Source organism: Thermobia domestica, chromosome 8 (assembly GCF_964235325.1).
Source record: "Thermobia domestica chromosome 8, izTheDome1.hap1.1, whole genome shotgun sequence".
Lineage (NCBI taxonomy): Eukaryota > Metazoa > Arthropoda > Insecta > Zygentoma > Lepismatidae > Thermobia > Thermobia domestica.
Window position 1 is genome coordinate 227,313,988 of NC_137461.1, and position 24,272 is coordinate 227,338,259.

At 36.7% G+C, this 24,272-nt stretch overlaps 1 protein-coding gene across 1 annotated transcript in view; it reads left to right on the top strand.

The window, feature by feature from the left end:
• The first annotated feature begins 10,019 nt into the window (after positions 1–10,019).
• The window catches only part of mtd (TLD domain-containing protein mustard), a 1,050,893-nt gene continuing 1,036,640 nt past the window's right edge, over positions 10,020–24,272 (top strand). The window contains exon 1 of the mRNA XM_081769482.1: positions 10,020–10,099. The gene's annotated coding sequence lies outside the window, so the exon portion shown is untranslated. The remainder of the gene's footprint in view (positions 10,100–24,272) is intronic.

Consider the following 24,272-nt stretch of genomic DNA (forward strand, 5'->3'; position numbering starts at 1 on the left):
ATTTCTTATGACCCTGCATATGCAGCCTTGTCAGCTGATAATACATTCATTGTAATTACAGGATCAGACTTGCAACATTGTCAGATTCATTCAGAACGCTTATGTAAAATTCCGTCCACTGTGACTCGCCATGATGGTTATTCGTATTGTCTTAGTCAAATGTATTATGCTAAATCTGTGGCTGACACTTTACAGGCTTGCTCCTACACCTGTCATGAATCCCACCTTACCGATGTTATTGAGCTAGATATTAATCTTTATGCGATTATTCATCCGCCTCCATCCGCTCTTTTTATTTATCCCAATAGCACGGAAGCAACAGTTCCTATTCCAACCCATACCGACCCTGGAGTAGTAATACTTCACGTTCCTTGTCATGTGAAAATTATTTTGAATTCCTACAGAACGATACACCCTTGTGGCCTAAATCAAACAACTACCCACAAAATAATCCATTCACTACCCGCTGCCTGGACAAATAATTTGCAATTCCCTCTTAACACACCTTATAAAACGTCACCTCACTTCAATGTTTCCTTTGTTTATGATAAATCTTGGGCATCTCAGATTCCACACCTAAATATAACACCTTACCGAACTGTTCCAACTCCGAAATCTATTCCTATTTATTTGCATTCTGATACTCCAACTGTTTTGTTGATCATATGGAATTTTTTGCTCACCATGGCAATCCTTTACTTGCTGAATTTTCATCGTGTGTTGGCGTCGTTTTGTGTAATATCTAGGGCTAGTGCATTTCTATTAGACAAACCAGCTCATTTGGTCTCCACAATTTCTTGGTCAGTACTACTGTTCCTTCTTTTTGCATTCCTGCTTCTCTCTACTTTTCGATTTTGCTTGAGAAATGTCTGTTGCTTTTGCAAAACGAAAACAGTTCAATCACCTCGTCCTAAACTAACGATATCTCAGCCAGTAATTAAAACAACAACGGATTCTCTTCCTATATCAAACCAAGATTCTCCGTTGCCATGCCTTCCTCCACCCCTTTCTATATACGAAGATTATTTAGAACCTAAAGTAATAATTAATAAGGCATACTCTGAAATTTCTTCTCTCGTTCATCTTAATCAAGTGTCATAAAGTTTATTTGGCCTAACGGTGAGAGTTATGTGTACTTTGAGAGCTCTTTGTGGTGCATACTCCGATGCCCTTTTGGCCCAAGAGATAGTTATGGAACTATGTATATCTTTGTTAGATTATATGTGATTGTCATATTTAAGAATTATCATCACTGCATAACGTCTTGTGTTCACTCACCATAGACTGCGCTAATATCAACCGGTGTGCTCGTGAATAAGACCTTTAGTGGAAGCACAGACTGGTTTCCATCAATTGTGGTACAAAAACATATTTATGAACTTTCATGAATACCACCAGCCTAATGAAGTTTTTAGAATTAAACTCATCCTTGTGTTCTTAATAGTGGACAGAGATAACGTTATTCCTGCTCTCTGTGATTGAAACATTAGTGTGACAGTGTTATGTGATATTTGGTGATGGTGATAATTATTATTACTACTTTGTGATTATTATAATATTTTCTTTTTAAAATTAATTCAGTGATGTCATGCTTCAGCAAGACAGTGTATATTAACATTTCAATTCAGTTTTCTTACATCTGCATAGACTGTATAGCAATAGTATGTCTGCGAACTATCAATTCAGACTATGGACGCCATTCATTTATTTTCTCTTAAACATTGAACTTTGTAGTGATATTTCTTATTCTGTGTACATTTTATTTATTTTATTTTCTTGTTATACATGAAATTCGAATACGGTTGGTATTCGATGGCCACCGGGAGAATGTTTGTATCATACTTGGATAGAACGATCCATTGAAGTTTTACAGTATTTTCTTTGAGTACATTGCTCTGTCCTGATCATACCACCCTGTCTGGATTCCGCATTCTTTAGTGTACTGCCGGGTTCAATGATAGAAAACTGCTGAATTGAACCTAGGAAGTGACTTCTGAATAAAATCCAGACTACAGTAAGGCTAAGGATGATTCTGGTTAGAACCTCGGTCCGACGTCTTTGTGATCTGAAGTGAAAAGACATCCAACGAAAGGAGAAGTAGTGGGCCCGGTATGGACAGGAAAAGATGTATGTACACTAGGTCTCTCTAAGAATGATATAACTTTCATCCTAGGCCAATAGACTAATTTCACAATAGGAAGGGAATAAATCAGTGTATTAAAAGGTATAAATTTGAGTCTGTTCATTTAATTCGCTCAAATGTTAGTTCATCAGTGCATCCCCAATTCCTTACTACTCTCGCATAAGACTTGCCACGATCCCAATTAAGCAATATATATATATATATATATATATATATATATATATATATATATATATATATATATATATATATATATATATATATATATATATTACAATTTTAATTAATGTATTTATTTATTGCAGATTAAAACAATATTATTTGATGTTTATTGTTAAATTGCTCAAGAAAGTTCGAAAACCAACGGCATTATTCAATTTATTATAAAAGACTGTGGTAAGTTAGAAAGCCCACCTCGTTGGTCTAGTTCCCGGTATCCATAGTTGAATATTTTGTGGTGATTGCAATTTCGAAGTGCAGTTTATCGTGTGTTCCAGTCACCAAATGATATTTAAAGTTATAACTTGGTTTGCAAGTGTTATCGCAAACCACTTTTCTTTGATGTTAAATTGTGATATGTGTGGATGCATAATTGTAGATATTAAAATTGGTGATACTGTAAAATTGACAAATGATAACACTGATGTACACATCACAGCTTAATAAACTGATAATTAAACATTTTCTATCAAAACATATTTTTTATTCTCCTTGCTTAAATCAGAGTTCTGATAACCCAGCTCCCTCCATGCAATTCGTTGCGCCTGTACGACCTAACTCTGAAATAATGGCTATTTAGATAGAGAATGTACTAGTTCCTCTGATATTTCTTTAACCGCCTTCATTATGTCTTATAGTTTCAGAGAGTTACATTTTCCTCATGTTCGGCATCGCGTAATTTCGAAACAAAGCGGTTTTCGCCCTATGTTCATATGGGCATTTTTATTAATTGTTCAGGTGTGAGGATTTCACCAGTGGATTTTGGTTACACAATAAATGAACACAATGTACGTTTTGCGGACTTACTGAAGTGAGTACCATGCAAATAATTATATATGTTTTAAATAATCACTAATCACAAATAGCAACAAATACACATATATTTCCTTCAACAAAACGCAATTTCTTCAACGAAAATATTCAAGTAGTCTGTGTGAGTCTTGTTCGTGGCCTTATATTCCTAGGTCTTGGTCTTGCATCGGAATACTTTGTTTTAGTCTTGCTCTCGGTCTTGCATGCAAGACCAAGACTCTTGTGCTCATCACTGTAAGCCGTGTGAGTTTCAGTGCGCTGGGAAACTAACATTGCTACGATGACACCGCGGAGTTTCCGCAGTACTGTTAGAGTTGTCCAATGTAATCATTAGATTAATGACCCTATGGTAATTATGCTGAGTAAAATACGGTATTGAATTTCGAGAACCACGACATGTGCGAAGTTTTACACGTAATTCAGTTTCTTAAACCCGAATTAGTTGTTGATCATTCACTACTTGGTATCAAATGATATCTATCAGCAGAACGAAACTAATGACCAGTTTAAAGAGTAACGTAAATACTTCATCTACCACTCAAGCTGCAAAGATTTTGAGGTGCGAATCAAAAATTTTTACTCCTGGGACAAGTATTCGAATATGGGCGAAACTACACAGTGAAAAATGGTCGTGTTAATCCAGCATAATAGTTCTGTGTTACCCGAATTATGTTAAATTGTGACACATGCCTAGTGCTATTTCAAATCCATCGGATTTTGAAGTAAATTGTTAAAATGGTAGCCGTTATATCAACTATCTAACATGTAAGAGCGGAACCGGGTTCGATTTTCGGTGGAACACTCGGTCGAAATAGTGTAACAGCTTTTTCAGGTTAACCATACTGAGTGAAGATTATCTTAGTTTCGTTATTTATACCAGCCAAATGCCGGGATAGTACCTAACATACAGTTCGCAGGCCACTTGTTTCCTTTTACGAATAGTGCTCGCCGAGAAATGTTATTCCTCAGACATGACAGGTTTAATGCTATAGATGTTGGTAATGCCCAGAAGAATGTATAAATCAATAAATAAAAACTATCTAACATGATTGCTTGGAGTGTATAGTAATTTTGGAATACATTATTGATGTTTTATGTACAGCTGCCAAACAATTACATTTACAATAACATTTTATTTCTTATTAAAATGACGCTTTTATTATTTATATGTGATTACGAGGAACGAAATGTAATCAGGGAGGAAGAGGAACGTCGTAGACTTTAATGTTGCAATTCGGCAACCACGATCCGTCAGGAAATAACCATTCATTGTATCATATGATTGGTAAGGGAAAAAAAAAAAAGAAGGAATGTCACAAAATTATATTTTCGAGAAAAGTGCTTTTTAATATTGAAAACCGTGTACAAAATGAATAGGGTTGAATTACACGAACGACCACTTAATAAAGTTAAAGGTTATTGTCCGTTCGTTTGCCAGGAAGCATAATCAGAACAATACTGCAACTGGAAAAAATGTATGTTTATTGATTTGCAAAGTAAAGTCCCGAACAGTTGTGAAAAGAACAAGGAATGTCACATAATATGGTATGTAACGATCAGAAATGCTCACTTCACTGCTGCTAATGTGGTAGAGTCTCGTAAAACCTTTGGCTTGTAGGGTCACAAAATCGTTTCAAAATCTGAAGATCAGTGTACTTTGGTTTTGAAATAGGAAGAAGGGTGTTGTAGGCTTGTGTTGGAATCTCAAATTCTACTTTTTCGAGAATGTTGCTGTTAGAACGTCCTATCTTGTTTGAAGTGATGGGGTTGCTCAGCGAAGCGCCGTTATCAGTACTGCAATGAAAAACCAAATCCAGGCTTGTCGCTTGATATTTTCCTCTCCCTGATTTGGTGGAGGGAAAAGAGACATCTCTTCACAAATTTATCTTGAAGAAATGGTGTCCATCTTGTAATGGTATCTTGTTCCACGACAACAACTTTGAAGGGTTCAGGCTTCTTTCTTGCATTCTGAAGAACTGCTATCCAATCTTCTGGTAATTCCATCCTTGACTTTTAATTAATTATACCCATGTTTTTGTCACATTCCAAATAAGAGTGTCCCCTTATAGGGAAAGTATCGTGTATTGAATCCAGTCTCTTGACATCGTGAATAAGATAGTGCAGAAAGCGCACAACTGTAAAGTTTTTGTTTTGACCTCCAGCGGAATCACAAAATGTATTAACATGTCTTACGTTGTTGTCCAAAAAATTAAAAAAAGAAGTAGAACAAAAAAGATGAAACTTCGTCTCAACCTTTCTTCCCAATAAACTCAGGATAAGTGAACAAAACAAAATGGTTGGATGACACTGAATGCACATTGAAGGAATACATTGACAATTGTCGCCTGTAGTAGACCTCATTTGTCGGAATGTTAGGCAGTGAAATGTTCTTTTGGAAATCAATTGATATGGCCTCCATACCATATTTGGTGACATGATGCGCGCAGATCTCTTCCTATCATAGAAAACTTGGGCTCTAGATTTGTGCAACCTGTTTTAAACTGTCAATTCTCTTATTTGCTTCGCGTCAATAATTGGATCAAGACTTCTAATTTTCACTGTAAACTCGTCACAGCTACTGCACGTATCGGTACGTGGGTAGCCAAAGGAGATATTAAAATCTGTGTTGAATATTTTGTAGTATGTACTGTATCCTAAGAGAAGCGAACATTGGTGAACTTTTCACAGAACATAACATAAATTTTCGAAATATTCAAATCTTCACTCAAGTATATTTTCTTGGAGTCATGCAAGCTAGCGTCCTTTAAATGATACAATGTGCTCCCTAACTTTCTTCGCAGCATCGTCGTCCAACTGGCGATGTTTGGATGAATGTTTACCTCTTTGATCAACTGGAGGTACACCATGTTCTTTGAGATGTTTTTGAATGTGTTCTAATTTCCCTTTCGTAATGCATTGATAGAAAAGCTTTAAAGCACACGGATACTTCTTCCGTTGTTTCATGTCGCTTAACTCGTACTTTGTAGCAGAAAGAGACATCGTGATACATAGCATTAGCAGGATTCCACGATCGTCATCTTGCAACTGGAACCAACGATATCAGGCTGGCAAGGTACGAATTCTGTGCATCGGTCGTACTAAATTCATTGAAGGCATTAATTATGCCTTGTCGTTCTGCGGCTGAAGTGGCATCAAATTATTTCAATCTCTTGCAATTGCAGTTCTCACCTACCTCGTGCGATTGCAGGTGAAGTTTTTTCATAACGTCAGACAGTCTTCCTGTCTTTTTCCTCTTCTTACTTGTTTTTCGCAGCACATCACTAGTATTTTCCTTCGCACTTGAACTCATTGTAAGGATACTCAATTGAGTACACTATTATCACAACGTAATCAAACACTTCACCGGCATACAGTAGAAGCATCTTTGTCAAAGAGGGCGCAGCACAAACTGTTACTTCAGCAGTGCTGGTCGCAAGATGGCATTCAACGTATTCTACCAAATCTTGTAGTAGGAACTATCATTTATATATATATATAACTACATATATTGCCACAGTTTGTATATATGTTCAAGTGTTCTAATTATTACCTATAGATAAGAACTAGTTAGATTGAAACATGCACCAATCTTAAACTCAATATATATTTAATATCTTAACAACCGTTCACATCACTATAGCAACGTGCCAACCGAAATATATCTACCAATCTAAAGATATTATCCGCATTATTTCTTTGTTCTTCTTCTTCTACAAAATGCTCGAGCACTGCTGCCCTGATTATGAAGGAAATATATAAAATACAACGTTATCGTTGTAGGCATCATTAGTAAGTTACAATACATTGGACAATCATTGTTCTTTTTCCTTCTGCGTGGGACATTCCATGTTCTTTCCCAGTTGGTCAAAACTTTTGCCCCTTTTTACATGGCCATTTCTACATCTACGCATGCATGGCATACGCAGTGAAATAGTACCAAGAGTAACCAACAAATAGGCCAAAACACTTGTTACAGCACAAACATGGACATTCCTTTTTTTTTCCCCTTACCCTTCATATGTTCTTGGCTTAGGAGGGAAGGATGCGATGTCACTCAGAGATAATTGTACCAAATTTGGTGTAGGAGTAGATAATGGGAATAGAAAAGAACGTGTGGAAGTATTCGTTTCGCAGGCGTTCGGAATCAGAAATAATAGGTCCTACAATTCCGAAGAAGTACGGCCTGTCAATCAGATATTGATGGGTCGGAGCCTTTGCTCGTTGTCGCAAACAATGCAGAAGAAGTTAAATAAAGTAGAATGAAAACAAAAGATGAGGTGAATAGAAAATGATCGCCCTCAGTTCACCCGTCGGATCCCGTAATACTAAATCATCAACTGTCCTTGCCATTACCCACCTTATATCTATAAGGAGGATTTGAAATAATTTTTAAAAAACAGTCTCATCTGTTTCAGACTAAATGTGTGTTGTTTTTTTATAGCATATTTATTTTTTGAATACAGTTCCTGATACTGTGTGCGCCTGTTATATTTTTAATGCTTCTGTTAACAATTGTTTCATTACGTCAAAAAAAAAAAAAAAAAGGATATTCACTGTACGGTATATTAAGGTTAACTATGGTATTTTCTAATCTTGATGAGACAATTTGGAAGCTAATTTTACGAACGTAGCATGTGGTAGACCAGGGTTGATATGTTTAAAACAAAATGTTTAAAACAAGTGTTTAAAACATGTTTAAAATTAGGGCTGTTGTTTTATTCAGTTTGTTTTACACGTTTTAAACAAATTGTTTTAAACGTGTTTTTTTTTTTTTCGATGGTGTTGGACATGTTTAAAACAACTAAAATATCAGATTGAAGAAGCTAATTTAATTTTCTAACAAACAACCCACCCTCCGCAGGATTTGTGCATGGAGTAAATTACAAGCAGAGTTATATTCTTATTATAACAGCAATTACTGAACGAAATTTGCACATCAGTGTGCGTATAACTAAACCAACAGAAATTTAAGTGAAGTATTTGAACATTTCTTAATTTCCAAGAATAACTTAGGTTAAACACACTATACACTATTCTAAGATCCAAATTCACAAATTCAAAACTTGGGTATTTTTTGATCACTATCATTTCCATAATAATGAACAGTTCTCACGCCATAAGCTAGAAGAAATGCTTTGCAAATACAATATAACTCATAGAAAAGAGCAGTGACTAGCCTACAAGGAGCAAATGACATATTTTAACTAAACAGTTTTCAAGATACATCTCTATGTGTAACATGGGTAGTTAATAATGATTAGTGTCTACGGCATAACAACACAATTAACTCTAGACACCCGCCTGGGATTTTAACAAAATGGTAGACTCTCACGTTCGGGGCTCTGGTGACACCCCGAATTATCACAGAGCCATTAGTTATACTCCATTGGAAAGCTTATAGACCACAAATTCCAACGAGGTAACATTCGTGAAATTTCCACCGTATTCGTAGAAAAAGAACAGACATAAAAAAAATCATTAAAAATTTGAAAATATTGATTTTGCGGGACCCTGGCAACCCTTGCAGTCACTCTACGCTGACAAAATGATGCTAATATGTAGGTCACATACTTGTGACAATAATATAAGAAATGGTAGCCATTGCTGGCATTGCGTAATGAATTCGTTTTATGTACGAAATATTTTTTAAAAATATGCGCAGAAAAACATTCATTGAATTAGACATTCTCTCCCCTCCCTCACTATAGTACCATGCCCATATGCAAATCATTTTTACGAACAAGAATTATGCTTCTAGACCACTTCAGTGAAATATATCTTATGTTATATGGGACCGTCCCGAAAATAAATGTAAATTAACCAAATTTGATCCCCTCTTCCTCTATAAACAACAAGCACACATACAGGTTACCATCATGTAGGGGACAACTTCATTGCTTCACATATCAATTTTTATGGATGTGTCACAAAGGGGGGAGAAATACCCGCCAAAACCTGATGAAAAAAATTTGATGAAAAATTTAAAAAAAAACTTCATCCTCCCTCTCTCAGCCGTACATACGTACCCCCTATATACATAAAACTGCAACTGACGAAAGCTTCATCCCTCAAAAATACTTTGGTATCATCTTTCTAGCTTAATTAAGGACTGAGCTATTGATGTTTGTTGTAAAAATAAATGTAATTTATGTCAAAAATCTTAAACTCTAAAAATTGGCTAACTTTGCCCCCTCCCTGCTCCTCCATATAAGCAAGAAGTACAAATACACGATATTACCATGTAGTAACCTACTTCATTGCTTCACGTAACAATTTTTATGAATCTATCCCCCAAGAGGGGGAATGGCTCCCCCCCAAAAAACTTGATTGATAAATATTAAATTGAAAAATTGAAAAAAGTTTGATTGATAAATATTAACTATTTACTGTGCGCGAAGCAAGATATTTTAATGAGTTTGGAGTTGACGCTAGTCAAACATGAAAGCAGTGAAACCATCGATCATTTCGAAGAAAAATAGAGTACTAGTTTCCTATATAGTTCAATTGACTGAAAAAAAACAAAATAGTACAGGTAGGTACTCAGCAGACATAAAATATTTACAAACAAATTTCACCTGAACGATAGATCCGGCCCTTTATTCCTTAGGAGAATTGCGTAAAACATTTGCACACCAAGTCAGGTGCTCATACGCTATACGAAACACACAGTTTCTCATTTTCAATCCACTCATCTGAACACGTGGCCAGTTTAATGTATGCTGTCTTTCAAAGGATGACAAATGGAAACATCTGTTGAAAAGGTCTTTGTAATTAATGCATTCGTCTGATCGATTGATTTGTCCGTGGATCGACCGAAGCTGTCGTCTTGTTAAGAAAAACAAGTTGGTGTTGGTGGGTTATGTTGAATTGGTTGCAAACAGTGTTAACAGAAGTGCTCCATAGTAACGACGATTTACTGCATTTGTAAGTTTTTTTGTTATTTTATTTTTTACTATTTACATCAGTCCCCTGACGATTTCTTTACTTGCAGTCTTAATTACTTTATAAAAGGAAAAAGCAGAAAAGAAACATAAAATAGAAATATACCTTTTATCAGAAGTAAAATTTTCCCAATAAAGCTTCATCCTTCAGGCAGTACATCCTTTAGTCTAAACCATAAGCTGTTGATAATTCAAAATGGTAGTGAAAATTATTCTGCTTTTTGGAAAAAAATGTTTACGTTTACTTATTGTTATTTGTGACATAATTTTGAATTATAAGGGAAAACTTCTCGGTTTCAAGATCCAGATTAATTTGATATATCTGGTTGAAGATTCTCAGTACATGTTCATAACTCGATGATATAACGATAACATCTATAAATATGTACGTGTATGTTGATATGGACCACAGTCCGTATCGTATGATATCATTTTTCTTTATGGCCAGACCATGTGGCCAAACATGTATAAACATGTTTTTCTAGACAGTTCTGATGTAATACGTAAAGAAGCCATTCATAGTGGATATATTCTCAATTATAAATTAGAAATTCTGTGAAAAATAAAGAGGTAAATGCAAAAAACCTTCGTAAAATACATCAGTTTAAATATGTTCTATTTTGCGTGTTATCATTGAAACATTTAGTGAGTAAATTACGTTGTAATTAGTTCCAGAAATTCTGAAATAACAAACTTAGGGCTAATATATATAGATGTTTTATAATGATGGGTTAAAAATCCGAATATATATTAAAACCATGTTTTTGTTCTAGAAATTCATAGTACTTGTGAATAAAAACTCAGATAATAGGCTATATCTACCTAGGTAATATTGAATGAATTAAAGTTCCATACGGTAGAATGTTTACTATGTTTACTACTCATTACAAAGAATGAGTCTAGCTAAATGGGAAGAAAGGCTAACAAAACTGTATCTTATAATTTTATGAAGATATCACTGTGATTTTGTTTCTGAAGCTTCTTTGTTATTTTACGTTGACTTTATATCCTTATTTTACATTTTCAAGTTATGTCATATTTGTATCTTCTACTTAGAGAAACACAAGAAACCACTCTGACTTATAAAATAATATTATTTCGACTCATTTCATAGTAAGGGGCACAAACCCTTTATTAGCTGCTACGAAAGCATTATGACTTCCGTACAAACACATTGGATTGGAAACAAAAAATCACCTTCTGCATGTAGTAAGCGTGGGTACACCTAAAACCAGTCCGGCCAGTAATGATTGCATAAGATTTTCTCCGGGGGTATTTCAGTACACTGGGGTGAAAATAATGGGTGATATCAATAAAAATAAGTAACTACTCATGAGAAGTCTTGCTCGAGAATCGTAGTAACTACAGCTGGAGTAATCTCCTCCCTCAATTTCGTATCAATAAAACAAGCCACTACTCAGGTCTAGACTGCTCCAGATTTATGAACGTTCACTCGCGTTTTCTCTGCGCGTAGCAATGAGTAGTATCAATAAAAGAAGTGATTACTCATTTCTCCCATCCGTCGCGCGGTTATTTCGTTGTTTTTAACCTATGGCGTAGTATCCTAAACGCCATGAAAGAGGCGAGTAGCAACGACAGTTTCAATCAAAGTGCATTTGTGGATATTGTAAAAGAGCTTCTAGTGGTACTTTCAAAGTCACAGCTACCAAAAAGTAAATGAAGAAAAGACGAAACTTTGAAGATAATTACAGTGAAATGCAACGAAATATCAAATATATCTACGACTGAGACATAAATCCAAAAGAGAATATTTAATATTCGAGCGAGAATAAAAGAAATAAAAAAGAAGAAAAAATAAAAGCGGGAAACAAGAAAGTAATACTGAAACCATGGGAATGAAGCTATTGGAGCTGATGGATGTTGATTCGAATCCAACAATATCAAGATTAACATGACAAGCGCATATCATGTGTTGTCCAAGGTCTTTGTAGATTGTTTGGCTTTAAGAACGAAATCAGACACCTCCTTTGTTTTCTTTTTTAAAAGAAGTCCAGCCAGACTCGTCATAAAGCACGTCCCTCTAATTGCGTTTTCCACACCATACGTGACCCCTTTCCAGAGATGGAGTGGGTCAATAGGTCAAGTGGGTCAAGATTTCTGAGTGGATCAGTGGGTCGTGGGTCAACAGCATGTGACCCACTGTGACCCACCACACACCATGACCCACTGCGATCCACCACCCACCGTGACCCACTGCGACCCATCAGCACCATGACCCACTGCGACCCACCACCCACGATGACCCACTGAGACCCACAGACTCAGTCTGATCTATCGACCCATTCTGCTCACTACATTGTAGACAGTATCTTATGAAGACTGGTAAATTTGTCTTCGTTTTACTTTCAAGACCTTCATTTCCCTTCCTTTTCCATTTGTTTCTGTCTACTTACCTGAGATGAGTTTGTCTAACCAAGTTTAAAAGGAACTTCAGGCACTTTTGGATATTGATATTTGTAATTGTAATAATAGCAATAGGTCTTATACTACTACTTGGCTTTCGATACCTGTTAGTTTTTAGAGGAGCTAACTACTGGAAAAAATACATTTTTGAATCACTGTAATATATAAATGATTATATAAAAATTGAATGTACAGTAACTATGTATGCCTGATTATCACGGTCAAAATGCAAAGTCAAATGAAATTACTTTTGGTATATAGTTAGGCTTAATCCCAACTGGGATGTTATATTGCTTTCATTATAATACATAATATCCTAAGGAGGTAGTAAGGACACGAATTTTTGCGAAAAAAAAAAAAAGAATATCTCGCAAGGCGTTAAACTTACTGAGCTGAAATTCAGTGCGTTATCTCTTTAATGAAAGTAAACAGAATGTGTCCTAGCATTTTTTAAATTCTCCTTTGTGGAGGGGGGCTCTTTCTATATATGGAAAATTGGTAGTGAGTTTGTTTGTAAAAATGATCGAAAACGATCGATATTAGTTAAGAAAAAAATCAGAAACAAAAAAATACAGTGCTTTGCTTCATATATCCATTGCTTTCTACTATAATAATTGTTGAAGCTTATGTTTATTATATGGAGCGCTTACAGCACAGGGCAATCAACCCATAAAGTTGTGAAAAAGACATAAAATTTGTACTGTAAGCTTAATTACACGGAAATTTTAAGTTTGGATTGTACGCATAATTATATGGAAAATTTTACTCTTTTTTTCCGTTTCGTTGGTCCACTTACCTTGGTTTGGTACTTTCAAATTTCATCCTTTTATCCACTGAAAAGTATCGATAATTCCTCAAGGGAATAATTATACTATGATAATTTAATTGAAATTCATAGTAATTTGGCCCATGGCAAACAGAGTGTGGTAATTGAAATTGAAGAAAGAGGGAAATTCCCATTCACCTCTGAACACTTTCCAGGAACCTCGTTCCCTTTCGCTTTCTAGACGGGGGAGGAAAATTGGTAATGACATCAAACCTTCATGTGTAATTACAAAAATTAAATTCATAAACAAATAATAAATCATCAGTTTATCAGGCTTTAATTGATAATTTATTCACAAGATTCCCTATCGGAGGTGTGGTAGATGAAGTTTCTGTTATCCATAAATCGACATTGCCAACTGACATGGTCGATATGGAAAATATGTTCTATGGTGATAAGGAGATGATACTTCTTGCTGAGTATTTCAAAACTGACCGAGAAAAATCGTTATCAGACTCAAGTCTAACAAGCAGATTGTCGATGAGGAGTTGCAGAATCGGGTAGAAGTATTATCAATTTCCACGAGTGCGAACGGGGATTTTCCCTTATGAATTTACAGATGACTGATATTAGAAATAGACTAAGTGCTTAAACATTGTCTAACTTCTTGTTCATCAATGTTAATGGCCCACCGCTAGACAAGCTCAAAGTAGATGAGCTAGTTATTTCTTGGCTGAAGAATGGAAATCATTCCGCTGCAGATGATTTACCACGGAAAAGTTCTGGAGGCCAACAGGAAATACACTCGATTTCAGATTTGTTTTAAGGTGGCAAATTACAAGTTATGGAAAATGTATACTTGTATTACTAATGGCTTATTTGTGTTATTCAATTTTGTACCTAATTTTTAATAAGTCTCTTCTTTGCTTTAGGTAAACTACTTTGAATAAGTATTCATAACAATTGCAATTATGCATATTTGTAAGTAAATTTAATGCATATTTGTAACTTAAATTTAACGCGGTGTTTTAGTGATTACACAAATTACAATTATAAGCATACTTTATGGAGATGCTCTCACAGAGGGTACTCGAGCACCTTTACATACTATGAAAAACTGATTTTCAAGTCTTTTGTGAGAAAAATACTGTGAACTGAGAAACCATAAACTTTCCATATTGTACAGGAATATTTTCCTCTGAATAGAAGATTCTTTTGGAATGCGTTCAGAAATTAACAATTTCAAGAATACTAGGGATGCGCTCGAGTCGAGATTCGAGTCGAGACACACTTTGTAAAATTCGAGACGAGTCGAGACAAACGTATTTCTCGACTCGAATTTTCGAGTCGAGACACGAGTCCAGTCGAGACGGCTCTTAAAAATCTCGACTCGACTCGAATGTCTCGAAAATCTTTCTATAATTTTTAATATTATTTTGAAGAAAGTATTCACTCAGAAACAGCCTTGACACCAATTCCAGCTTTTATTCCTTCAGAAAGGTACAAAACGCATAAAATTAATAGTTAATCTTTAAAGATCAAGATTTAATTTTCAGCTCAATTCAGTTAATAGAACTAATAGTTAATGTCGTTGTATTTGGTTGTACTGCAAATATAATGATAATAATAATAATAATAATAATAATTGATTATCTAGTTTGTATAAAACTATTATCCGTAGTCTAAATCTAGTTTGTATAAAACTATTGCGATAAAGTGAACTTCATAAATTCTCTGAATGAGCAGTTGGTAATCTATAGTAATTTAGCATAGTTATAATTATTGTTTTTGTTCCCATGAACGCAATAGGGTTACGTAACTTCTGGATTATTCGCTTGCCCAACTATTCTGAGGCTTTAATATGTTGCAGCATATCACGAGCTACGGATAATATATAATGTAACATTTGTTGTACATCACATATTATGATACGAGACTATTTTACATAGTATATCTTATCTAATATAAATAAAATAAAGAGTTTGTTTGTGTGTTTGTCTGTCTGTCTGTGTGCGACCTGGGGACCAGACGAGTGGACCGAGAGTTCCCAAAATTTGGTCACGGGTACCTTAGTCCAGGCCCCAGATCAAGACGAAGCGTTTTTTTTTTTAATTTCGAACCAGGGGGTCTCGGGGGGGACGTTTACTGGGACCAACCTGGGGACCAGACAAGTTGACCGAGAGTTACCAAATTTTGGTCACGGATACCTTGGTCCAGGTCCCAGTCTAAGGCGAAGCGTTTTTGTCAAAATTGGAACCAGGGGGGCGTTTAGCGAGACATGTAGTAAAAGTAATCCAAATTGATCGACATTAGTGTCAAATCCATAGTTTTCACGGTCGCTGAGATCAATGGGGACACTTCCATCAGCGATGACTTGCAAATTCAGCTACTACTGTATGCGGGCCGGGTGTCAGCGGGTGAGGAATACCGAGACATGTATAAATAGCCCATATTGATTGATACTAGTGTCAAATCCATAGTTTTCGCGGTCACTGAAATGAATGGTGATACTTCCACAGGTGTTGATTTCCAAATACAGCCTCCATGCGAAGAATGGGTATATTAAGCTAGTATTACAATAAATGGACTGCTTGGATGCCAAGAACTAGTACAGATAAGTACCATTCACTTCTATGAATAGGTATTTTTTAAAAAGATTTTTGTAAACACTAAGTTATAAAACAATGAACTACATACAGTAGTTATGGTTTTGGTTCCCAACATAAAAGAAATATGGATTGTTCATGAGATATTGAACTTCAACTTTCACTCCTGGAAAATTTCAATTTTGGAGTTAGGCCACTTGGCATCAAAGCAGTTCACTGTAAGATAAATACATTTCGCACATTAGTAACATAGTTGTTCAGGGGCCTTCGATTTCCATCCTCTCAAATGAAAGCTGAACGATTGCTTGATACATGCTGACTATATAGGAGAAATAGTGTATTAAGTTTTCGAGCTTTGGTGCGTATCCGTATTTACACTCTGATATAACTTTAAGTTCACACTCAAATCGAGCTAATTGTTTAATTCATTTCGAAAGCTTTTGTTTTTATGCAGCTCATTAAGGAAAATCTATTTCATAGTCGTAACATTTATATACTAAGAAACTATGAACGTAAAGTGGACTCGACCTAGCCCCGTGGCCGCTGTGACTCAGTGGCACAGCTCTCACCCTTGGTGTGTGAGGACTCTGATTCTGTGTGTGTGTGTGTGTGAACTCCGCGGCTAGTGTACGCGTCTTTGCCGTGGAAGACTCGGGTTCAATTCCCGGCGCGAGCTCATGTAGTTCGGATTCCACGTTAATCAGTAGGTCTACATTTCATATATCCTCGCTGCTGAAAGAGACGGTAAAGTCAAAATCAACTCAACAATATATATGTGTGTGTGCTTATGTGAATTTCCTCGTGGCTGTATGGTTAACACATACGCCTTGATTGCGGGAGACTCTGGTTCGATTTACGGTGGAAGCTCATGAAGTTGTTACCGGTATCCCACTTTAAACTGTAGATCCATGCTTCATATAACCATAGATATAATATATATGCCTTTGATACACTTATTTTCCGACTTGGAAGCCATCAAAAATTTCCGGACACAGAGTCCCGTAGACCGAAAATGAGAAACATGGGTACAGAGTAGAACAGCCATAGAAATTTAAGCTTTTTAGGCTAACTTAATCCTTACATATAATGCAACTAGCTTGGCCAAGTTACAATGGAGGAAATGCTATCATTGCAACACTCTGAGAATAGAAAATGTTCGTCAGGTATTACTATCCTCCCCTCTTCTGCAGAATGAAAACCCTGACTAAAACTCAATATATATATATATATATATATATATATATATATATATATATATATATATATATATATATATATATATATATATATATATATATATATATATATATATATATAACTATTTTGTGTAATGTAACAAACAGTGGCGGATAGTATTCATGTTTCCTTGCAGAGGTCCTTACGAGTGTTCGCTTCCATCTTCCTCTCCCCAAGAACTAAAATAAATTAAAAAATTGCTATTACTTGTTAATCTTGTACAAATGACGCAATTAAAGTCCCAGTGTAACACCCCTTCACATTTAGATTTTTCCCCTGGAAGAAAACCAGTTATTATTGTTTCTTGATTTCTCAGTCTCACCTACATAAACATACGAATAGAATTACAGGATAGGACATGTTTAGAGTAGTGCTGTCGAAATCGGTTTTTGAAAAAACCGAAAACCGGTTTTTGAAAAAAGTGAAATTTCATAAAACCGAAATGTCGGTTTTGAAAACCGCATTTGCGGTTTCGGTTTTGAAAACCGCATTTGCGGTTTCGGTTTTGAAAACCGCATTTGCGGTTTCGGTTTCGAAAACCGCATTTGCGGTTTCGGTTTCGAAAACCGCATTTGCGGTTTCGGTTTTGAAACCCGCTTTTGCGGTTTCGGTTTTGAAAACCGTTTTTCTCAAAAACCGAAAACTGCAGAAGTCACAAAAATTCGAGAGCACTATTATCAAGTAACGACGAGGAAACAGCAAAGAATCTTTCCCATCTTCGGCTCACAGTTGCCAGATGGAGGGAAATTTCCCCCGACGTAGGGAAAAAATGCTCAAAATTTGCAGAGGTGAAAGAAGATATTTTTCTTAAAATGTCTTAACGTGTAGGGAAATTCTTGTTTAGTATTCTTTTACAATTGGCAGAATAAAAAAACTAAGTTGCAGTTTCTCACAAAGAGGCACGGCTATCGTTATTGGAAAGTAAAAAGATATAGAATAAAATATGATCGGTGTTCCCTTCACGTATGAACTATTGCAGGTGTCTGGGACTTGCGATAAGAAACCAGTCAACACATGCAAAACCACAACATTCACATTTATCGGAGTGGCAATAAATCAACAATAAAATTGTGTATTGTGATCTAATTTTTTTCTTTTCTTTTCTTTTTTCTTTTTTTTTTAAGAAAGGGAGGTGGTGTTTGTTTGTTAACAAAAGAAAGAGTGGCAGTACTATTTAGAAACAAAGTGAAAGAGTAATGATAATATAAAAGATCTCAGTCTAAGTGGATGAGATTTCAAATTGGATTTCATGGGTTGCAGGTGTAGTGATCTTAAATAGGGATATACCTTATTTTCTATTTAGCTTAGTGTTGTCATATTACCCGATTTTTGCAGGTACCACCCGATTGTCAGGTTCTATATTCGTCCCTCGCTATCTTAATCACGAAAAACCACCCGCTTTTTGGGATTGGAGAAAAATCGGGAACTGCTACCGGCTGGTCAGAGCAGAACATTAATGCAACTGTCTACTGTCAGCAGTTGAGCCGTGTTCAAGAAAAACTCAAAACCCTGGAGCCAGCACTTCTCAATCGCTAAGGGGTTCTACCGTTACGGGACAACGCTAAGCCCCACATGATTAGAGTGACCCGGGACACCATCCTACGCCTTAAATGGGAAACACTATTGCAACCGCCATACTCCCTGGACAATGCACCGTCCAATTATCCCTGAACCATTTCTTGGACACTCACACTAGAGAACTAAAGTCCAACTCCGTAGTAAAGGTGCAAAATGCACTTGATACCTTCTTTCCTTCACGGCAAACCAAGTTCTACCGCGAAGGAATCCATGCCCATCTCGAACGTTTTCAGAAGGTCCGTTGATACTGATGGGTACTATTTTTGATCTTCCAGGTACGTCTTAGGCAGGGGTGTAGCCACGGGGCCAGGCCCCCCAAATGATTTCCTGGTCCCCCTAATGACCAGATGTTAAAACATCATCGTGAGATTACTTCGCTTCAGTCATTTAAAAATAACAATGTTTACATATAATTAATAATTTACGGTAAAATAGTATGGAAAAATAGTATTTTACCATACCGATCACAAAATAGTGTGAAGTATCTGTCTATTGGAAATGAAGTGACTGTGTATTTGATATAAAGAAGCATGAACTTTTGAAAACTTATAAAAGAAAACTTTGACTACAACTGTACATTCTCAGACACATGTTGTAAATGCACATTTGTTAAATAAACTCGACTAGCTTCCTTCTTTCCTTTCCGCATACCTTCGAGCACAGCCTGATACTTCCCGATTAGGTCATAATTCTTGAGTTGGACAAAACTAGGAGGAACAGAACAACAAGGGGTATTCAATACACGATTGGGACAGGTGTAGGATCATCGGAGAGAAGCGGATCCCACCATTGGAGGACCACCGACTCCAAGTTCAAAGAATACCATTCTGCCGGTTCATCGCCGCAGATACATTTGTTGGTTACGATTAGTAGAATGGGAATGTAAAAGGATATCCTAGAGACGCATCACGGAGAGAGTTCGACGCCCCTAGCAGTCCAGCAGGATTGAATTCCAGTTGTTGGCTGTTACCAGAAGATCCAGGTTCCTTCGCGGCAAACCTTTCAGGTGCCAGATGCCCAGGACGACACCAGCTTCGTTGGATATGTCAGGCTAGTGCTCATTCCTATTCTTTAATTACAACCTTTTCTCTTTCTCTCACCCTTTTCCCCTTACTAGTCATTTTTTAAAAAATTAAAAACAATTTGAATTTTATTTAAATTCAACCACAATTTTACAGTTAAGTACCGTGTTGTGCATCAGTTCCATCCCCATTTGGTTGCATTTATTTATTGCATATTCTGAGCTATAACTGATGACACAGCACCGGCACATGATGGAGATGCTGTGAGGCTTACGCCTTTGTTATGACACAGCACCGGCACAATAGTATGGTATTTCTTCCTTATAGCAATCCGAAAATAGTATGGTATACTTTTTGTGACAGTAGATTACACAATTTACGGCGATTTGTATTTGACAGTTTGAAGACAAACGTTTTGACAAGGTACTACAAATTCTATGAAATGAAATGAAATCTTTGAGTTTAACGTCCCACACCTATGCCGGTTAGGCCAAAGGAGACGGTGATTATGAGAAATGAATGAAATGGTGGAATGAAGAAAGTGGGAGGAAACGGAACCCCGAGAAAACCCATGAGCACGGTTGTTTGTCCACCACAAAGTCCACACGGCGCGAGCTGGGATCGAACCAGGGACCCCAAGCACCGGAGGTGAACGCTCTACCACTGAGCCACCGCGCCCCTAACTATAAATTCTATCATAAAACAATGGTACTATACTAAATCGTAAGTACATTGTATTATTTATATGCTGTAATTAGTGTTTCAAGAAAACTTTTTATCAGATGGAAAATTTGGTGAAAAGCAACGTTTTTATTCAGTTTTTCCGTTTGGATTTCATTCGCTTTTTAAAATGCTATTTCATGTAAAACAGGAAGTGAGATATAGCTATTAATAAAATAATTATGTCTTTTTAGTCACGAATAAACATTTTTTCAGAAAATCTTAAAATAAATTAAGTGCAATTTCAAAGAAAATCAGTCTTATGTATAAAAGTAACCAAGAAAGTTCTGTCGCTTTTTGCGTAGGTCTGCGATAGTTGGCCCTAACTGGCGGCCGGGTTTCGTCGAGTCGAAACATATATCTCGCGTCGGGGTGTTGAAATACCACCGCGTAGCAGCGACCAGCGAGAACTTCGTCTTGGTCCGCACTTCTCAGATTCTTCGCGGAGAATCGTGAAGGGACCAACACGAACTGTTGCCAGTCATGTGCATGCGGTTATTATATATTATTTTTTGCTGACGAATTGTTCCTAAAGTGAGCTCCGAGGGTCAAGAATAACCTCTGCCTCAACATCATGATGTGAAAAATCTTGAGATAAGTGCGATAATTGTATGAATTTAGATGACAACTGTCGTCGATCATTAGAAAGTGAGTATGCGAGAACTATGAAATAAAGTAAATAGACACGCGTCATTTTGTTACAAAATTACATGGCGAACACATTTTATCTAATTCCAAATATACACGGTTAAAGGAGCACTGTGATTGACCAAATTAAAAAGATCTTAACGTTTTATCCCTTTACAAGCAACGTTTCCTTCATCGCCATCGTAGCGAATTAGGAAGAACACTTGCCTAGTAATCATAAGGTTGGTGGTTTGAGTCCCCTTCGGGGTAATTTTTTGGTACTTTTTAAAAGTGTTTTTTAGACTCACCTTAATGTAACTAAATCACACATTTAGCCTATTTAACATTTTGGGGGAGTAATTTTGTGGTTCATTGGCGTTTTGTCGCATCTCTGCCGCCAATGTTTGGCGTGATGTCGCTAATTGCCCATTTGTGGTCCACCGACGATTACGGCATGGGGACAATTCAGTGTGAGTGGCGAAACCATTCAGCAGCACCTTCAACTGAGGAAACACTAGAAGTTGGGTCGATGGGTCTCACATAACTTGATTCCGGGTCAAAAGGCAACGCAAGCAGACACCTGTGTTTCTTTGCTGTCTCGTCTGAGGAAGGAGCCATTTCTGGACAAGGTGTTGTCATGTGATGAGAAATGGGTCCTGTACGAAGTTCCACGGCGCCGTCATAATTGGTTAGCATCCCATGAACGGTTCCAAGAAAGCCGAAACCAGTACTACACCAGAAGAAACTCCTCCTGTGTGTTGATGAACTGCTCGTGGCATTGTGCATCGGGAACTGATACCAGCTGGTCATCGCATCAATCCAACTGTGTACTGTCAGCAGTTGAGCCGTGTTCAAGAGAAACTCAAAACTCCCAAAGGGGTCCTTATGTTACAGGACAACGCTAAGCCCCTCGTGGCTAGGATGACCCGGGACACCATTTTACGCCTTGGATAGGAAACACTATTGCATCCGCCATACTCCCTGGACATTGCACCGTCCGATTATCATCTGTTCCCTTCCTTGGACAATCACTTTAAAGGATGCCAGCTCAAATCCCAAGTAGAGGTGCAAAATGCACTTGATAACTTCTTCACTTCACGGAACACCAACCTCTACCGCGATGGAATAAATGGCCTTCCAGAACGTTTGCAGAAGGTTGTCGATCTATTCTTGATCTTCCAGATACGTGTTAGGTGACATATGAATGTCCGGAGGTGGTGAGTGAGAAAGCGATAGAACTTTCTTGTTTACCTATTTAGATCGGTTCTGTGTATTGAAATAGTTATGCACAAAGGTATAATGTTTGGTCGGAGGCAGTAGTTCTTGGTTAAACATAATACAAACTATCTGTAATATAATTTATGAAATTACTATTATTATTATTAATAATAATAATAATAATAATAATAATAATAATAATAATAATAATAATAAGCTAAAACAGTGTTTTTAGTTTTCCGGAAGGAAACCAAAATTTTCCAGTTTTTTCAGGCTTCAAAAACACTAGCTGTAACACATTTTTTTAGATTGTAGCTGCCCCCCTTCAAAAACGACGGGCCTCTTCTACAGAAATCTGCTGGCTACACCCCTGGTCTTAGGTGACATATCGATGTTCTAAGGTGATAGGTCAAAAAGCGACAGAACTTTCTTCGTTAATTTTATACATACTATGTAAAACTACTGTATAAGTTCTAGTATCTCGAGTTCGAGAAGTCGGAATGTCAAAATTCCTTAAGATTCGTGTTCCTCGTGCTCTACTTTACAAAATATATAAAAATCAGGTGGGGTCCAGTTTGCTTCCCTGCAACCGAAAAGTACCTTGGAAGTATCATCAAAGAAGTAACTAAAAAAAAGTGCAAACGATCCCAGGTCAGTATTTGTAACACACAAGTTCACATCAGTACTTACGGAGTTCTAAACCGTAAGAAAGTGGGAGGAAACGGGAGCAAATAAAAAAAAGTTGAAACACAGACATAAATCAATACAATTGTATCGATCGATAGATGCTTTCACGATTGTTAAAAGGTGTAATTAAAAACATTGGTTTCGGTTTTGAAAACCGCATTTGCGGTTTCGGTTTTGAAAACCGCTTTTGCGGTTTCGGTTTTGAAAACCGCATTTGCGTTTTCGGTTTTGAAAACCGATTTTGCGGTTTCGGTTTTGAAAACCGCTTTTGCGGTTTCGGTTTTGAAAACCGCATTTGCGGTTTTCGGTTTTCAGAAAACCGGTTTTCTCAAAAACCGAAAACCGCAAATGTCACAAAAATTCAACAGCACTAGTTTAGAGTGCTTGCACGTGACATCTAACTATATTTCTCATCAAATGTGTCACAGATGAAAATTTCCGTTTGTACTGCCTCTATTTTCTGGTACATATGTTTCATTTATGTTATGTTGCTAAACTTCGTTAGGAAACAAGTACAGACTGCGCCTGTGTGCCTGACAAAACGTAAATGTACTGGATAATTATTTCTTCACTTTCTTCCAGAAAAAAAAGTAACCCATCTCATGTCGGCTAACAAAAGGAGGTAGTGGACCAAAGATAGCCGTTGTTTACCTAAGGTCGTTACACAGCAGGGGTTTCATTCAGTCAGAGGGAAAAGAAAAAATAATTTAAAGTTTCTACATTTGTTTTGAACTGCAATATACTTCTTCCTTTTATTTTAAGAACCATTTCCTTCTCATTTGTCTGCATCAGAAAAAATGCAAAAAAATCACTAGAATGTGCCTATTTACCCAAAGTACGTACTAGATCACTAGTTCAATAGTAAAATCACTAAATCTAGTACGAAATCATAAATGTGTCATCCCTGGGTTGGAGCGAAAGTAATGGTTGGAGTAAAAACTAGTCCGTATTTCTACTGCGTTCTGTTGTTGAATTCACAGAAATGTTCAAAAATAAATTCAAGAAGTAAAACACGATCCTACAAAAGACTGTTTACTTGCTCACTGGTTTTCGTATTGTGTACTGAAACTCAAGTGCGCAATCATGTTGAATACTTCTGTCCCTTTCTACTTTACAACTTGAGGTGGGATGAGGGTCAGGATAGATCTAGTGATATACCGCTAAAGGAAGTGCTTCAGTACAGAGTCGGAAGCGGTATGTATTGTTTATACTACTTACAACGTTAACCCCCACATAAAATATAAATTCACCCTTTCTCCCTTCCCTTTTTCG